Raw genomic sequence first — 16094 nt, 5'->3', positions numbered from 1 at the left:
TATGTCCGTTTATTCTTTGGCGTAAGGTTTGGCCTGTTTGTCCAATATAGAGAGCTGAAGGACACTGTTGGCATTTGATGGCATACACAATGTTAGACGATGAGCAATTAAATAGTCCCGAGATGGTATGTGTGATGTTGTTGGGGCCAGTAATGGTGTTGTCCGGGTGTATGTGGCAGCAAAGTTGGCATCTGGGTTTATTGCAGGCTCTGGTGCCAGTGTCTGTGTTAAGTCTGGTTGTAGTATTATTGTGGGTTAGGAGTTGTTTAAGATTGGGTGGCTGTCTGTAGGCAATGAAAGGTCTTCCTCCCAGAGCTTGAGAAAGAGAACTGTCATTGTCCAGGAGAGGTTGTAGATCTCTGATGATGCGTTGTACTGTTTTAACTTGGGAGCTGTATGTGATGACTAGAGGTGTTCTGTTATTTTCTTTTTTGGGTCTGTCTTGCAGCAAGTTCTCTCTGGGTATCAGTCTGGCTCTGTTGATCTGTTGTCTAACTTCATCTGCTGGGTATTTTAGTTCTGAGAAGGTTTGCTGTAGATCCCTTAGGTGAGAGTCTCTGTCTGTAGAATTGGAACAGATGCGGCTGTAACGTAGTGCCTGGCTATATACAATGGACTGTTTGGTATGTTTGGGATGGTAGCTAGAGGCATGTAGATATGTTTGTCGGTCAGTTGGTTTGCGGTATAAGGTGGTGTCTATGCGCCCATCCTGTATTTTTATAGTAGTGTCCAAAAAATGTATTTCTTGCATAGATTGATTCATTGTAAGGTTGATTGTGGGGTGAAAATCATTGAATTTCTGGTGAAAGGTGTCCAGGGTCTGTTGACCATGTGTCCAGATGATAAAAATATCGTCAATGTATCGCAGGTACAAGAGAGGTTTGAGTGGGTAGGAGTTCAGAAAACGTTGTTCTAAATCTGCCATGAAGATGTTGGCATACTGTGGGGCCATGCGGGTGCCCATTGCTGTGCCGCTGATCTGAAGAAACAGGTCATCACCGAATTTGAAGTTGTTGTGGGTAAGGACAAATTGGCAGAGTTTAGTGGCAAGGTCCGCTGTGGTTTTATCTGATATGGTGTTCCTTATAGCTTGTAAACCATCGTTGTGTGGGATGTTGGTATACAGAGATTCCACATCCATAGTAGCTAGTATAGTATTGTTGGGAAGATTATTTAAAGATTGTATTTTCCTCAGAAAATCTGTGGTGTCACGTACATAGCTGGGAGCATTGATGGCATATGGTTTCAGAACAGAGTCCATATAACCGGAGACACCCACTGTAACAGTGCCAATACCTGAAATGATGGGGCGTCCTGGATTTCCTGGTTTGTGTATTTTGGGTAGAAGATAGAAAGTTCCTGGTCGAGGTTCTGTTGGTGTGTTGGTGAGGATCTGTTCTTGGATGTGGGGGGGTAGCTCCTTAACAATCTTGTTTAGTTCTTTCTTGTATTCTTGTGTGGGGTCTGAGTCCAATTTTGTGTAAAAGGCGGTATTGGAAAGTTGTTTGTGAGCCTCCTGAATGTAGTCAGTTTTGTTCATGATGACGACAGCTCCACCTTTGTCTGCTTCTTTAATTAGAATATCTGGGTTGTTTCTGAGATTATTTATGGCTCTCCTTTCAGCATGGTTTAGATTTTGTTGTAAGCGATGGTGTTTTCTGGTCACATCTGTTTGGATTCTGTGGCGGAAGCAGTCAATGTACAAGTCCAGTGTGGTATTGCGTCCATCAAGATTGTGCACAAGTTAGCGTTGCTGCAAAAGTCTTCCAGAGGATCTTCACTGGATTCTTGTATGCCCGTCTTAATCCCTCACGTTGTTCAACTTGAACGACTGGCTGACAAAGTGTCAGAAAAGACTAAGTAGCTAATTCTCAAAGAAAATGACTTTGAGCATGACTGTAACCAGCACCGAGGAATGCCAAACTGGACCACTTTTTGTGAGATGGGGCATCAGTGACTGAAGAATTCTTATGAGCTTTTCCCACAGCAAATCCAAGCCCCAAGGTAGAAGAGCAAATTTAAGGGGCTCTGGGCAAGAGAAACTTCAAGGGTCCCCCACCAAGAGGGCCAGTTACACATCACCAGAGAGAGAGAGAGAGAGACTGAAAAAGAGGGCACCGATTTGCATAACACTGGTGTACTCTCATTTCTGTAAATTTTAGAAATCTTTATCAGTGATTAGCCAGTAGAGGATTTTCTTTCTTCCATTCTGTAGGTCAGGGTGAGAGCCAAGTCAAATAAGTCAATTGAATTGGTCAACTGTGTGGGAAAGGAAACAGGTTCGCACAGATAGCAAGAACCTTGAGGCACTTTTCAGGCAAACAGAGTTTCTGGATAATCTGCATCACTCATTTAAAGTTCTGGGGCACCAAGGTGACACCAAGAAGGCCTTCCTCATTACCTGAAGACTTGTAGGACAGCGGGAGAGGTGAAATTAAAGCCACTTTTCCTCTCAGTAGGATAGGCTCACCCAATTTTGACAGACTTAGGGTAGGTGCCTCATAACTATTTTGGAATATTTCCCACACATTGGTTTCATCTATCGGAGGCAGTTTAGGGTGTTGCGACAGGTGTGTCTGCACTGGTTGCCACCCTGCAGGGGGCACCAAAACAATGCTGTAGAATGGAGCATGAGAGGAAGGGGGGTCAAATTTTAGCACCGCACAGGGCACAGCTGAAATTTGAGAGCCTACCACTGCCCCTATGCAGATCACAAATTATAATTAATAAATTGGTCCTAGCTCTAAATTGGTCCTAGCCTTGTGTCTTGCCTGTTTGATCTGCTCTCCTCACGTGGAAGAATAGAAAACCCATCCACAATCTAAAATTACAAACGGGAAGGTCTTCATCTGATGCAATAAAGCTTGTAATGTCACTGCCAGGCATTCTTCCTTGGGGATGGCTTTGCAAAGTCAGGGTGCCACCACAGGAAAGGCCCTCTCAAAAACCAAAGCAGCACTCCTAAAGTTTAAGATTAGAGGCACAAGCCTTGAAAAGAGACTTGAGGCAAGTTAGAGTCTTGGGACACCTTTTTTTAAAAAAAAAATGTAAATCAATGTTGTTTTTACTTTCTACTTAGTGTATGATAACAGTATCTTATTTATATGTATATTCACATGAACTTTTGTACACATTCAAAAACTGTAGCCCTGCACTTTTTTGTCTGGGAGCAAACCTAAGACCCATTAAACTAACAGGTGATGCATATCCCCGTAGAGTGACAATAGTATGGAACTGATTATATCAGTCACGACAATTTAATAAAAATATGAACTTCCTTAAGGATTTCAGATCTTAGGCCTTCTGGCATTTCTTTTCATAACCTGTCATATATTCTAGCTTCTTGGTTTTAATATGAGCTTTTAATGACAGAGGTATTTGACAGGGCATTTATCAAAGTGGGGGGAGTTTTCTTATTATAATAGTAATTAGAGTATGATCAGCGCCTGGTTCAAAAGAAATGGCAATTAACTTGTTTTTATCACTGCCGTGACATGCACCTTTGTGTCACATCCTTGATTGTCATTTTGTATCACTGTTAGTGTGTTTCTAATTTCATGTGTACAGTAAATAACTATAATCCAAAGTTGTTTGGGGGATTTAGACATAAATGTCCTTCGTTTAATGTGATTGCTTTCTTTGAGATTACAATACAAATTCAGCCAGGCCAGAAGGAATGATAACACTAACATTAAAATGATGGATGGCAAACAACCTTGAGAATTTCCATTCCAGCATAATTCTTTGGTGATGACAATCAGTCCATTTCCTGCCCTCAAACATAGGAAATCTGGAACAGCTGGAAGGCCCAGTGTAAGTCGAGTGTTGTTTTATATACTCTTTATGGGCAGTCATTAAATAAGTCTAACATTTACCCTTAATGTTTATGCCCTTACAAATACAATAGGCTCTGAATTGCCTGTTATTCATAAAATGTGTTCTGTTATAAAGGTCTGCTAATAACTCATCAAAATCGGAAAAGGAAATCAGGTATGAAAAACCACAGAAAAACCCAACTCAGGCAGGGTTGCCATATTTCAAGTAGTAAAAAACAGGACACTCTGTATTTCCCCCTGACTGGATTGACTTGACTCCTGGACAAAGCACCACCTTTCAGAAATTTCCCCTGGACATAAATTCTGCTTTTGAAATCCTGGTAATGTATGGCAGCCCTAACTTGGGTGATATTTATAATGAATTCTGGCCACAGGCAACCATCAGCATATGTCCACAGATTAATTTCATATTTCAACAAGGCAGACCTATTAACCCTCTTTAGCTGTCTCAGTACTAACAGAGGGTTGGGTTCAGAATTTAGCCAAGGAGGAAAGTAGCAGGGAGGGGGTGTATACAAAGTTCATTAGTTTCAATTGGCTCCAGAAAGTAAATCTGCCTTGGATTGTGGCCAAAAGTGAACAACCTCTGGGCATATTTACTTACTTACTTAATTACTTACTTACTTACTTACTTACTTACTTACTTATTGCTTTCTCAGGGTGATATAACATCTTGATTGGGGCAGAATATTAGGACTCCATAAGGAAACTAAAGACAGAATTCATTAGCTGGACCATAAAGAAGGCTGATCACTGAAGAATTGATGCTTTTGGATTATGGTGCTGAAGGAGACTTTTGAGAGTCCCATGGACTGCAAGAAGATCAAACGTATCCATTCTTAAGGAAATCAGCCCTGAGTGCTGACTGGAAGGACAGATCGTGAAGCTGAGGCTCCAATACTTTGGCCATTTCATGAGAAGAGAAAAAGACCCTGATGTTAGGAAAGATGGAGGGCACAAGGAGAAGGGGACGACAGAGGATGAGATGGTTGGGCAGTGTTCTCGAAGCTACCAGCATGAGTTTGACCAAACTGTAGGAGGCAGTGGCAGACAGGAGTGCCTGGCGTGCTCTGGTCCAGAGGGTCACGAAGAGTTGGACACAACTAAATGACTAAACAACAACAATCAGATTTATATTATATTATATTATATTATATTATATTATATTATATTATATTATGTTATATTATATTAATCTTGCAGTCACTTGCTCTTTTGATACTACTGTATTATAGTTCACCTGGGTGGTCTGCTTCTCAAAGTCAACTTGCACCCTCCAGGTAAGCATGGAATGAAGAACAAGCTTGGGGAGGAAAAGCACTTTAAAATGAGCCTCAAAGGCAGTCAGGGATGCAAAGTGCTTCCAAGTGCTGAAGCCAACGAAGCTTCTGAAATGAGAGATAACATTCAGAGGGCTCCCATGTCTGGGATGCATGCAGTTGTGGCTTTTATTCTCTTTTGTTTAGCATATGTGCAAGGTGACTTCTGGGTCAACTCTGACAAAAATCAGACAAGCTAGGCACAACACAAGCTGCTGAAGGTTTACGGTGTTTAAAAACAAACAAAAAATAAAACAGATGGGAGACCAGGTAGCTTAAAGGAATGGTGGAATCTACTCTTCCTCTTATCATAGAATCATAGACTCTGAGGATCATCTAGTCTAACCCCCTGAAATCCAGGAATATGCAGCTACCATATTAGCTGCAGGGATATTAGCTGCAGGGATCAAACCTGCAATCTTGGTGTTATCAGCACCACACTTCAACCAATTATAAGAGGATGATGAAATAAGCATGGTATGGAAGTTCATTTTATTTTTTAAAATGACTTCTGGGCCACTTATGTTACAGAAGTGGTATGCCAGGCACTGTTTGCAGCCTTTCAAAGTTCTCTTTTGTGCCTGTTTAGGAGAGGGGTGGCATATAATTGTGTAACTGCTACATTGCCTCACTTCATTACAGTGCAGGTAAACTGTAGTGACACTGGAATTAGGAGGGCAGCTCCCCCCCCCGCCCCCGATAAAAATGCATCTATCACTCCCCATGTGGCCAACTGCTGTGCTGCAGCAAGCAAAACCCATCAGCATATGATCCCATATATTTTGCAATTCTCCTCTTTGGAGTTCAGGACATAACCATAACTTTTAGAACGTTGATGCTTTAACTAACTAACTAACTAACTAACTAACTAACTAACTAACTAACTCTATGCTACTTTATAGTGTCTTCTATGTACTCCTTATTTTGCTTCTTTAATGCTGGCCACTGACCATAACAATAGGGATTTGGGCTGTGCTCCACCACACCAGCCGCCTCTGCCTTAGACCCTGGCAAAAAAGCTGGTGGTGAGAATAGACAAAGCTGAGATAGAGGGGGAAGTTGCCTGACCTGATATGATGCACATCATGTGATCCTGTGAGTGCTTTGCGTGTTGAGTCACAGTAGCCCCCCAATAATTCACACTTCACACATCAATTTTTGTTTAAGGTTTTTGGCATAATTTTGGCCACAACTTTATTCAAATACAAAAATGTGAGTGGTTGCTTAGGCACTGGTTCCGACTATCTGTCCTTGCCCTCAGGGACAGAGCTGGCCTTCCGGATACCAGCGGAAGCCAGCGTGGGAAACAAGTATTGGGTGAGAAATAAAGCTGGGCACCAGACCATTACTTCTCACCCTCATGTTCCTGTGGGGCTTGCACGGCCCAAGTCCGACTCCGGGGACAAGGACGAAAGAATGGCAAGCCCCTGGATTTCCTTTAACGGAATTCCCATTCGCATCATTTGGAGGGGTAGGCACTTACCCCTCCAAGCACCAATTTAACCAGTGCCTAACCGCCAACCTTACAAGTTGTGACGATTTGCTACGCAGTAGGCAAAAAACCAAATGGCACCAGCCAATCAGCCAGATGGCAAAATTCCTACCGTGCCCCCGCACCAAGGCGAACGACACCATGACAGGCATAGCAAGGTCAAGCGATCAGCTTAAATAAAAAACCCCCCTATTAAAGGGAGGGAGGGCGGGTGATCCGATGCAAAACGGCCAAGAGGCCGTGCCAACGTCTGGCCCCTGTATATATAGACTCTGACCCCTCCTCCGAATTGGCAACAATCAAAACACCCCAACAACCCAGTTTAACCATTTAAATGGCCGGGATTCAACTAAATTTGCCTAGTCACTGGAGGGTGGCCTGTTCCCAACCGCAACACGTGCTCTCTGCTAGGGAGAACACGCTTTGCGTGTTGAGTCACAGTAGCCCCCCAATAATTCACACTTCACACATCAATTTTTGTTTAAGGTTTTTGGCATAATTTTGGCCACAACTTTATTCAAATACAAAAATGTGAGTGGTTGCTTAGGCACTGGTTCCGACTATCTGTCCTTGCCCTCAGGGACAGAGCTGGCCTTCCGGATACCAGCGGAAGCCAGCGTGGGAAACAAGTATTGGGTGAGAAATAAAGCTGGGCACCAGACCATTACTTCTCACCCTCATGTTCCTGTGGGGCTTGCACGGCCCAAGTCCGACTCCGGGGACAAGGACGAAAGAATGGCAAGCCCCTGGATTTCCTTTAACGGAATTCCCATTCGCATCATTTGGAGGGGTAGGCACTTACCCCTCCAAGCACCAATTTAACCAGTGCCTAACCGCCATGGAGCCCTCAGCTCACCGCCAAACCACTCACAGCCCCAACCAAGACCTCAGCTTGGTCACCACCGCACCAATCCAAGCCTCATTCCCTGAAGCGGAAAGGTGCATGCCATCAGCTTGGAAAAAGGATGGCCTCTCAAAAAGAATCTCGGGGTGGGAAATTGCATCGCCACCAGCTCCAAAACTTTTTTGACCACAGCAGAATTGATGCGTTTTCGGGCCCTTTCAGTGGCAGCCGGGCAACGACTGCCCTTCCAAACGCAGCGTTGCAAAAGCTTTGACCAAAAATTTTTCGCTGTCGGCACCATTGCACGCAGCGTCTCCAGGTCACCCAAAATTGCAGCACGTAGTGACAAACAGTCCATGGGCACCAGGTCGTTCTCACCAAGCTGCACCACAATAGCAGCTGACGGCCCCTCCAAGAGCAACTGCCTCCGGATACTTGGCAGGAACTCCGACCAGCACATCCCACGTCTGGACAGCCAAGACAAGCGAATATGTGGAGGAAAGCCGAAATCTGGACCCAATCCAGATTGCCGTGCTGCGACGCCAGCCCAATGGACGATACAGTGCCCCACAATCCAAACACGGGTCACCGCTAAACCTGATAAATAAGATGAAACAAGCAAAAATTGTAAGACACCAATAATGTTAACGAACATAATCTTTGAATGCATTCGATTTCCAACGACCTGTATTTTATTTCCACTGCCTTATTAACATGCTTTCCGGCCTTCTTGGTGGTACGTTTGTCTAGGCATTGGTTCCCGACTAGCTGCACCTGACCTCAGCAGGGCAGCACTGACGACTGGGCCCCACCATATCGTCAGTACCAGCAAACATTGTGGGGGAGCAATGAATCCCAAGGCAATCGCATCCCGCCAGGTGTCGTTCCCCATAGGGGAAAGATGCACCCCATCTGCCCTAAAGAGGGCAATAGCCTTGAAGAAAATTAGGAGGGTGCAATATTACAGAACCACCTAAAGCAAGGACCTATTTTATTTTATTTGTTATTTTATTCACTTTATTTATTTTATTCTATTATCCACCGCCTTATTAACATGCTTTCTGGCCTGCTCGGTGGTAGTTTGTCTAGGCATTGGTTCCCGACTAGCTGCACCTGACCTCAGCAGGGCAGCACTGACGACTGGGCCCCACCATATCGTCAGTTCCAATAAACAGCATGGGGGAGCAATGAACCAGGATCAGACTCAAGCTCACCCCAAATGCTCCCAGGGACTCTTGCATGGCCCTACCCCTCAAAAGGGGTCGACAAAAGCATGGCAAATCCTTGGATTCCCTTAATGGAACATCTTTGCGCATTGGAGGGGACAGGTGCTCCCACCCCCCCTCCAGACCACCATGAACCAATGCCTTAAATTATTTTGAGTCCAGGGAGAGCTGCCATCAACTCAATCCAAGCCCTCTTGCATGCAGGAATGCAAACTTATGCTGGAGGAAGACAGCAAACATTCTCGCCCAGCTGTACCACCAGCACTGCGGGAGGACCTGCACAGGTCACACTCGACCGCACCAAAGGAAGGATCTCCTCCCAAAGCATTCCCCATCTGGACATCCAGTATATGTTCACATGGGCAGGAAGACTGAGATGACGCCCCAGTCCAAACCCGTCAACATGCTTGCCAGCCTAGTGTACAATGCTGTGGCCCAAATGTGCACAGCTGCTCCTATGAAAAAAGGAAACAACAGACAAGCATCAGCACAGACATCACTGTGACACTTCCTGATATAATCCTTGTCAGCGTCAGACTTCCAATGACCCGTATTCACAATCCTGTCTACTGACAGGCCCCCAGTGTGCAGCCTTTGCAGCAGCACCTAATCGTAAGGAATGAGGAGTGTTCAGCAGTAAGCAAGCCGCAGGCTCTAATAACTGGTGCACGACGTAAGCACATTGATGCCGGGCTAACGGGAACCCATTTTCATGCACTAGGAGCGGGCCAGCCCCCAGGGAATAAAAAGCCAAATATTCTCTTATCCATAACCAGGCAAGGGCCCTCCTCACCTGTGGCGGGAAGCCTGATTGTGGCACTCCTGCCCACTAAGTCTGTTTTAGAGTTACCAACTCTAATGACAAGCTCCAAAGGATAAGGAAAAGTCCTGAAGCAATAAGCCTCCAGAATCTCGGCCCCGTGCTGGCTCCAACAACCATTTCCCCAACCCTCAGTGCGAAAATGCAATGGACTACTGAAAGGAGTCTCACCTTGATCTTTAACCCGCAGACAAGTTTTAACTTGTTGCAGATACTGCATAGGTAAAAATTGACCGACTTCCTGCCCACTGTCCTATGAGGTTGGAGCCTATTCCAACCTTCCAAGGCCCTGCGCACTGCAAACTTTATACAAGGGTCTCTGAAAAAATAAAGCTTCAATGAAACAGACATTGCAGCGGACTGAATTCGGATAGTTATAACCGCATGCCCAATCTGCAGCAGGTGGACCAAATACTGCAGGATCTGCTCAGAGGATGGGGGCAAATTCTTCCGAATGGCCAAGAACTGCCAGCTTAAGGCTAAGAAATCCATCCAGGCCTTCCCATAAGAGGTAAAAGCAGAAGGGGAAATGGAAGCTGCCGCTCTCTGAAATTACTAATTGTTGTCAAAATGCCACAAGACTGGAAAAGTCTGGCAATAGCTGAGTCTGGAGCCCAGGATCTGAAGCGCTTCATCTGAAAATCGGATAGTGTCAGCGTAATTTGGAGAGTAGAAAGCACAATATTAAACCTTAAGTGGCGCAGCTCGAAAGCATGCGCGGAGGGGCAGAGACTGTGCTACAGCATGAGGACTGTTTTGCCAAGACGCTCAACACCACCTGGTTATCAGACCAAAAGCAGATCCGATGGTCACTGAACTCCTCGGGCCACATGTGAACTGCTACTACAATGGGGAAAACTCAAGAAAAGTTATGTCACATGATTGCCTCACCACACCAGGCTTGAGGCCATAGCTTTGCACACCAGCAGCCCTTGAAATAAAAAACAAAGGGCAAAGATCCAGCAGCACCAGCATGAACCTGAAAATCCCTGAGCGGGTTCAAGGTATCCTGCCATGGCGAACTACTATTGCATACATTCAGGAATTGCTACCATCGCCTGATATCTGCCTTCACCACATTTGGTAGGCATACACAAAGGTAAGGGGACCTCTGTCAGCATCGCCCTTGAGCCAGTGCCACCAACTGGACTCATCCACTTCAGCCCCAACTGGGCTAGGCGAGCTGGGTAGCACTTCCAGAGACCACCTTCTGCACATGAACAGGTCAAAGTGCTGTGGACTCACAGCTTAGAGTTGTGAGCACCGGATTCACTCCAACAAAAAGACAGTCGTCGCACAGCAGAGTACAGCAGAGTCTGAGTATATAAACAACTCAGAGAGCAGCTCTGTAGAATATCTTCTTTATTGTATCTACAACTATACAAACTATATACAGAGCTTAATAGGTCTAAGCATAAATAAATGCTGCACTGCACTGAGTATCTGCAGCTGCCCTTAGCAGCAACCTTATCTCTACACATGATCTCTAACACTCAGTCTCTCTCCCTCTCCGACACTGACTGACTGACTGACTTGGTGCTGGAGCAGAATAAGTAGAGACCAGAACACGCCTCCTCCTCTCTGGAGAATCAGCAGACTCCTCAGGAGATTCTTGGATATGGGAGGGGTGAAATCTAGGCAGCCTGGCCTAGTGGGAAGATTAGTTAAGTGACCCAGCAAGATCGGATCTGGTGAAGCATCACTTGCTACAGAGGAAGTATTACAAATAACTTCCTTCAAGGCAGACAGCTTCTCCATAGCCAAGTGGTATGTTTTGCAACGATATCCAACTGGATCCCTAAATAAAATGGGAATATGGGCAAAAGGTATTGAGCTATTGCTTGCCAGCTTCCAGCCCCCGCTTGGGCAGGGGGCATCTTGTGCAGCCATCATGATATGTAAATTTACAGGGCCGACGCTGGCCAGAACCCCTAAAGAAGTCCCAACCAAGCTGCCGCCAAGCCAGCTTCCTTTTCAGACACACACTCTGTGCAATGCAAAAAAAACAAAAAAACAACACACACTCCGTGCAGTGCACACACTCTCCATGCAATGCAACTACACACTCCGTGCAATGCAAAAAGCACGCTCTGTGCAATGCAACTACACACTCCGTACAATGCACACACAAAACCTCTGTGCAATGCAACTACACACTCCGTGCAATCCAAAACACACTCTCTGCAATGCACACACCTTTCATGCAATGCAACTACACTCCATGCAATGCAACTACACACTCCGTGCACTGCACCCTCTGTTCAATGCAACTACATACTCCGTGCAATGCACACACACTCCGTGCAATGCAACAAAAAACCAAAGCAAAACAAAAAACACTCTGTGCAATACAACTACACCCTCCATGCAATGCACACGCACTCCATGCAATGCAACTACACACTCCCTGCAATGCACACGCACTCCATGCAATGCAACTACACACTCCCTGCAATGCACACACCCTTCATGCAATGCAACTACACTCCATGCAATGCAACTACACACTCCGTGCACTGCACACCCTCTGTTCAATGCAACAACAAACTCCGTGCAATGCAACTACACCCTCCGTGCAATGCAACTACACACTCCGTGCAATGCAACAACACACTCCGTGCAATGCAACTACACACCCTCCGTGCAATGCAACTGCAAATCTCCTAGCAATGCAATGCAATTGCAGCCCGTGCAGCGCCGTGCTCTGCAACGCACAGAGCAAACTGCAATGCGGGCACGCAAAGGTGCTTTCTCCCAGTTGCATATTGCAAACATGGCGCCCATTACATCCCTCGCAGTGAGGTAACCACCAAAAGGACTTAAGTGTCCAGGTAGAGCAATGGGGGAGCATGCAGCTGTCCCATACAGGGACCAATCCTGCAACCTAGGCATTACCGGCACTATGCGCTGACCCAGTGAAACCAATGCTTCATGGACCACATGGGGACACTATTCAGGCCGGAAACGCTTCCAGGCCATCGAATTCTAGGGCAAAGCCCTAGGATCACCTGCTAGGCCAGGCATAAATGTTTCCAGTGAAATAGCAGAGTTGAGGTAGCCCACAGCTTGTCCAGGTACCCCTGCTTGCCCTTTTAGAGGGAAGCACCCCTTCAAGAAACCCAAAGTTCTTTTATCACAAATGGGCCGAACTGCCCAGCAACAGAATAGCCCATAAGGAGCAGTTTGTTTTGTTTTGTTATAACAATGGCTAAGAGGGGGATATGAACTCCCAGGTCCTAGTCCTGCACTTTAGCCACTAAGCCACAATGGCTCATCTCAAAATGGCAGTCGCCTCTATCAGGGCAAAACAAACTTAAAGAAAATAAACTTGTTCAGAAACAGCATAGTTCAAGAGCATATACAGAGTGCTCATAGTCCTTGGAGGCACAGGGAGCCATAAAGCCAACCTTCGGGGATACTATAAACGAAAGTGATACCAGCTAAGCTGGGAACAGCCCTGACTAGCCCCACAATTTCAACAAGAGAAATGGGGGAAACCTTTTTGCGAAAGAAAGCCCCTAACGGGGGCTCTCTCACTATTGGGAAAGGCAAGCCACAGATACAGGGAGAATCTTCCTACAGGGCAGGGTAAGGGGTGGGGTGGGAAATTGAACAGGAAAAGGGGGGAATTAAATTATTTAAGGGACTAGAGAGGATTAAAAGAAAGGGGAAATAAAGAAATAAAGAAATGTAACCAGACAATGAGAAGATTGTCCCACTGCTCCATGTGATCCGATGCAAAACGGCCAAGAGGCCGTGCCAACGTCTGGCCCCTGTATATATAGACTCTGACCCCTCCTCCGAATTGGCAACAATCAAAACACCCCAACAACCCAGTTTAACCATTTAAATGGCCGGGATTCAACTAAATTTGCCTAGTCACTGGAGGGTGGCCTGTTCCCAACCGCAACACGTGCTCTCTGCTAGGGAGAACACGCTTTGTAACAAAGATAAAGATCGGTTAACCCTCAGCATGGAAGGGAAGCAATTGCTTGCTTCAGTTAAATTGCTCTGTTTGTGAACCAAGAATAAATGTGCTAGGCTGAGTTGGAGGAAAGGCATTTCCTAGTCGGAAGCCTTTCCAAGCCAGTAGTTATCCCTTCCACACACACACACACACACACACAAACCCCCATGTGCACCCCACACAAATAATCACTTTTAAATAATAGTGTAACTGTTAGTAAGACTCACAAAAGACAGCCCCGGCAGCTGGCCCTCATCACTTTGTGGTTTATCATCAGAGTAATTGCATTTCAGTTATGGATTATTGCTATGCATCATACAAATGAGATGCCTCAATGATGTATTGATGGAGAAGCAGGGGTTGTCCAGGAAGAAAAAGATTGAGGAAGTCAACAACTCAATTTTTGTATGTGAAAGAGGAAAGATGACTCAGAATGAGAGAGGGGAGGATGTTATTAACTACTTCATTTAAGCTGCTGGTGGTGATGCTGCTGATGAATGAAATTTCCACAGTGATTTCTCTGTCATTAAAGCCGTCTCTTTCCCTCTCCCTCTACGAAAGGCCCTCAAATTGCTTTCCTTTTTTTAGAAGGTATTGTTCCTATCCAGAGTTTCTTAAAAAAAACAACAACCACAAAACAACACTTTCTAAGCAGGTCCATTTGAATCAACAGTTAAAAACTGTTTTCCAGGCTGAGAGACACTTCGGTTGATCACAGAATCCTTAGCTCACTCCCTTCCCTACTGGTAGGCAGTTTTCCACTGACCAATTCCTCATGAAACCCACACACATTCAGGTTCACAGTGTCCATGAAGAATGGTAGTAAGCCAAGAGGCAGCGGAGGCAATGGTGGTGGAGTAAGCATAGTGCAAGATTAAATGCAAGTTACAAAAGTCTAACATACAAAGAGCATTTCAAGAAGCTCTTGGCAAGCCTCCACCTCCAGCAGTCAAAATGAAAGTTTCAAAAGTTCTTTTTCTTAGGCCCATAGCAGCAGCCCCATGCATTAATCTGAATACTTCTTAGTCTCTTACAAGTGGTCCTGCAATTAACTTGAGTTTCAGGGGTGCTGTGTGGCAGACTTCTAAGGGGGCATAGGCAGAATAAACAAAGGTGGGAAGTGCTCCCTCATGTCAGAACCACTGGGTTAGACTTCAAAGGGGAAACCTCATTATCCCGTGTTGGGACTGTCTTCCCCACAAACACCAGTTTCCTCTTTACAGTTTCTGTTTAATTGGTCTGGACAATATTACAATTTTATCTCATCTGTCACAGCTCTTTAGAGTGATACTAATGACAACTTCATCAACATCAAGATGTAGATTTGCCAAATATTGCATTGGAAATAATAATAGAATATTGTGCACCTAAACAGATATACATTTCATTGGCTATGTGAGGCACGGGAGTAGGTTTTTGTGCTTATATTATGAAGAAATTGCTAATCTAGTTAAATTGCCCCTCTTTTACCATGCTGCTGTTTCCAAAAGAACTGACCAGTTGTGATCTAAACACCAGAGTAAATGCTTTTATTTACTGTATTTTTATCCTGCTTTTCAGAAGAGAATTGCCCCACACCCCAAAAGTGGCTCACATGAAGAGAGAGAGAGAGAGAGAGATGGCTGCCAAAAAGACAAGACACACAAGAAAAGGAAAATGGGTGGGAAACCCAGATGAAGAAGACCAGTTCTTCATGGTCAGAACAATGAGGTGACTGTATATACCCAGCTGAGACCAGGCCGTTCTTACCTTGCTGGTTCTTCCTTAAATAGCGGTTGGTGGTTCTTGTTCCTTTGGCCAATGGATGGAGCTACAGCTAGATGGGGAGAGGCCTTTATACCATTGCTCCTGCCATGGTGCTGAGCACACCCACAGCTGCCAAGGAAAACTCCCATTGCCATCAGGCTTGTTCAGGATGCAAACAGCAGCCTATCGGGATCACGGTCAGAGTAAAAGATGCTTCCTAAACCCACACCACAATCTCAATTCAGATTCTACCCCTGACAGAAACTGTAACTCAGATACTAATTGTGTGAATGATGTCAGGGGTAACTTGGCCTTTAGGAGCTGTCTGTTGGCTGCAATAAAAGCTTCCATTTCATACAACCTCTGCAACCTTAATTTGTAAACAAGTGTTCAACAAATGAAGTCACTCCAGAAGAAATGATCACCTCTGTGTATTCTACTTTAGATACTCATGGAAGAGATTGATGGAGACAGCTAGGCACCTGGATGATACTGACATTCAGCTGATAAATATTGGGGGCTGAGTTTTTGTTTCATTTCTATCCATTCTAATTTACAGCATCATAATGAGCTGTATGCATGGAGCTATTGAATTCACATTTGGTGGCAGTAACCACCCTGGAAGGCTTATTAGTTTCATCATCCAAATACCCTGAACACTCTAAACAGTTCAGCAGAATTGGCACCATCTCCTTCATTTGGAATAGTGCTCACAATTCAGAAGTGATTTAAACTGGCATGTGGTCCCTGTCAAAGCAGCACCTAAGCTGAGCCACTGTAATTCGTCTCAGTTTCATGAGCATTATGTACACCCAGCCTGGGGAAGAAATAGAATTTTAATCCA

General features: G+C 45.1%; 1 long non-coding RNA gene across 1 annotated transcript in view; it reads right to left on the bottom strand.

Annotated features, from left to right (window-relative positions):
* LOC308590374 overlaps positions 1-15442 on the bottom strand; it is a 43275-nt gene extending 27833 nt beyond the window's left edge. Inside the window, exon 1 of the long non-coding RNA XR_014009762.1 lies at positions 15254-15442. This is a non-coding gene — a long non-coding RNA (uncharacterized lncRNA). The remainder of the gene's footprint in view (positions 1-15253) is intronic.
* Positions 15443-16094: the final 652 nt, after the last annotated feature.

Source organism: Podarcis bocagei (assembly GCF_964188305.1).
Source record: "Podarcis bocagei genome assembly, chromosome: 1".
NCBI lineage: Eukaryota > Metazoa > Chordata > Lepidosauria > Squamata > Lacertidae > Podarcis > Podarcis bocagei.
The sequence above is the reverse complement of the archived record's forward strand: the minus strand, read 5'-3'. Positions and strand labels throughout refer to the sequence as shown.